Consider the following 3,819-nt stretch of genomic DNA (forward strand, 5'->3'; position numbering starts at 1 on the left):
GGGGATAAGTGGTATGTGGTTTAATCACTTTCATTTTTAGAATGAATCTTTTTTTTAATGTGAGGTTGTGGAAAATCATGTTAAATTACTGAATAAGGAAAATAAAACATTTTTCTTAAGCATAAAAGTCTTATGGCCAAACCCCAAGAATGATGAAACAGAGAGTGTGGATTAAGACCACACTGCTGCAACAATTCCATCACAATCATTCTGGTAAAAACAAAATAATGGGTCAGAAGGAATTTTTAGAATACTTTTTTGATTCTATCACAGTGTTAAATTTTTATTTGTCTTTATTATTTGCTATATAGAAGTCTGTACTTCAGCAAAAGATGCCATGAATTTCTAGTTAATGTGCTCACACATATTCTCCCTAGAAAGGTACTGCTGTGTTTACAATAAATGTGGAGCATTGATTATCTTCCTTGTGCTGCTATGTTTGTATAAAAAAAGACTTCAAGTCTGACTTTGCAAGTAAAGCAGAGTCAACCCTGACTTTTCTAGTTTCAACAGCCACAGCCTCTGAAATTAGTCAACTATGAATAACGATAGCATTTCAAAACTGAGAAAAAGAAATTGATAACTTTATATTTTTAGTTTATCATTTAGTTTATAAAAATTTATAGTTTCTAAATTATATGTTAAATAACTTGAACATGCAGATACCTAAAAGATTCATTTAGATGATAGTATTAATATTTAATAGCTTATAATTGTGTATCACATTTGCTGCTTTGGGCTTCCTGGAAAGCAGTTATTTAGTTTCTAAATGTAAATAGAGAAAAGGCTTTCTATAATCCTAATCATACAGCTCTTTTAAGATTAGCACTATGTTTAGATTTGAATAAAATTCATAGGTTTGTAAGTAAGGTAAATATTAATAGTTTTTTTCTAAAACCAACATTTTAAGTGACTGATCAGTAATTTCAATCTATTTCATTTTATTAACTGAGAAGCCAAATTAAGCAAAATAAGTATTCTTATATTACTCTTTCTAGAACTTTCAGAAACTAACTCAATGGATGATAATGTACATACAGACCACAAATATTCTATATAATAATAGGCTCATTCTTGCTCTCTTTCTTTGCCCAGGCTGTTGTGCAGTGGCACAATCTCGGCTTACTGCAACCTCCGCCTCCTGGGTTCAGGTGATTCTCCTGCCTCAGCCTCCCGAGTAGCTGGAACTACAGGCGCATGCCACCACACCCAGCTAGGTTTTTTTTTTTTTTTTTTGTATTTTTAATAAGGATGGGGTTTCACCATGTTGATCAGGCCGATCTTGAACTCCTGGCTTCGTGATCTGCCCCCCTTGGCCTCCCAAAGTGCTGGGATTACAGGTGTTAGCCACCACGCCCGGCCCATTCTAGATTTTAATATAAAAAATATATTTCAAAAGTAAAATTGGCGTCTGCTCTTTTAAGCCATGAGAGGAACACCATTGTTAGAATCCATTTACCAAAGTGCATTAGGCTTAGTAATAAGTGCTTTACGCCAAAAATCAAGTTCTACCTACTATCTAAGGGTAAAGAGAAGTAGTTTTAAAATTCCTATGTATTTCTACTACCCTAAAAAATTAAAAGCCAAAATGTTAGGAATAAAAACAAGCATTGCGTGAAATGGTGTTAAGCATAAAGATTAAAACTGAAACTCAATATTAGGTGGTGCTGTAGCAGGACAAGCTGTAGACAAACCCCTCTGACACTGAGTTAAAGAAGGAAGGGCTTTATTCATCTGGGAGCTTTGGCAAGACTCACATCTCCAACAACAGGGCTCCCTGAGTGAGCAATTCGTGTCCCTTTTAAGGGCTTACAACTCTAAGGGGATCCGCATGAGAGGGTCATGATCGATTGAGCAAGAAGGGGGTACATGACTGGGGGCTGCATGCACCGGTAATCAGAACGGAACAGAACAGGACAGGGATTTTCACAATGCTTTTCCATACAATGTCTGGAATCTATAGCTAACATAACTGGTTAGGTCATGGGTCAATCTTTAACCAGGCCCAGGGTGCGGCGCTGGGCTGTCTGCCTGTGGATTTCATTTCTGCCTTTTAGTTTTTACTTCTTCTTTCTTTGGAGGCAGAAATTGGGCATAAGACAATATGAGGGGTGGTCTCCTCCCTTATTCCCCCCCTTTGAGAATCTCACTCAATAGTGGGGGTTCTCAGTTTTATTCTTACTACCCATGTCTTCTTGCAAGACAGATTGATAGTGATTCATATAGTACACTTGTGCTGAAGCATTTTGATGAACTAAGGTAGTGATAAAGCTTTCTATCATTTGAAGAAGTACAGGTAGCAAACAAAGGAGCAGTAAGCAGGTTTCCATTACTATTATAACTCCTATTATAACAGTTTTAAATCTTTTTAGCACTGGCAACCACTTTCCAAACATGGCCCCAGGATTAAATCCATGCCACACTTGCACAGGCACATGTGCCAGTTTTGTCATATTTCTATGTCTTCAACTACTTGCCCTTGATCATCTATGTGAAGACAGCCATTAGTAAGGTTAAATTTTCTACTGACCCCCTCCTTCAGCTGCTAGCAAGTAGTTGAGAGCCAATCTATTTTGATAGATAGCATTTCTCATCGAGTTTCTTGCCAGGCCAGAATAGTCAAGGCTTTGCTGGTCTTATTAGTGATTATTTTTAAGACAGCTTTTAACCATATGATTTGGTTGAGCATGTAAATGGGGGTCGGGTATCCCCACGAGCCGTCTTGTGGCCAAGTAGCAGGCCCATAATATAGTATGATTCTCTCAGGGGGCCATTCATTATCTTTCCTATTTTCTATAGCTATGATTCTCTTTTCGCGGGAAGCATAGACAGGGAAGCCCAGGAGTTCACCTGTCTTTATGGGCAGTAGGAAGAAAGATGGTTTAATAGTGCCAATAACACAACTACCTGCCCACTGGTCAGGTAATTTGGCATAAGGTCTATGCCCACATATCCAGTATAATCCAGTGGGTCCAGTCCCGGTGGGACTCCGGGTGGGTCTACACAGTTTGCAACTTTGGGAATTTACTAAATGGATTTTTCTTAATATGGTTTGAACTATATTAGGTGGCTGTTTTTGTAGTACTATTATACAGTTTTTGCCCAAGGCAGCTGAGTCTTCCCACAGGATGGGTGAAGTCCTTCCCGACTCTTGCTATACAGTATTGTCTAATGATTGAGGCTTTTAGGACCCAGAAGTTACCAGGGTGATTCTTTTGAGCCAGGAATTTATCAGGAACTGGGTCTGTAGATAGTAATTCTCGGGCTTCCCATGGCCATTGATCTCCCGTTATAGTTCCTCCACATACATAACATGAAGTGACATTGAGAGACTGGGCTACATGCTTGGCTAATTGCAAAAACAAATTTCTTGTTTTTCCTGGAATTTCTGGTACTGGCACATTCAGTTCATCATAGAAGGTTTGAAATACTGGCTCAGGAGAGCATTTATAAACTCCTCAAACCACGATATTTATTTGAGGATCCAATTCAGCTTCATCGATTTCTAGGGTTACACATTCCCCTTTTTTCCAGTGAGGATTAAGGGGGTTGGTTATTCTAGTTCTAAGGGGTCACAGTGACCACTGGTAGAGGACGGGCACTTTTCCCTTTCTGAAGCTGGACAGGATTCTTTTCATTTTTTATCCAAGTAGCCTAAATGACACAAGATCAGTATCCACATTCATTTCCACACAGTCCTAATTCATGGCAAAGGTACTTATTTTCTGCCATATAGCCTCTTCTTTAAATTAAGAGAACCATATCCTCTTCCTAACATAACTATTAGTGACAGCACAGGCATCATAGTTCAAGGTGACT

The sequence above is a fragment of the Pan troglodytes genome, chromosome 20 (assembly GCF_028858775.2).
Source record: "Pan troglodytes isolate AG18354 chromosome 20, NHGRI_mPanTro3-v2.0_pri, whole genome shotgun sequence".
In the NCBI taxonomy this organism is placed as follows: Eukaryota; Metazoa; Chordata; class Mammalia; order Primates; family Hominidae; genus Pan; species Pan troglodytes.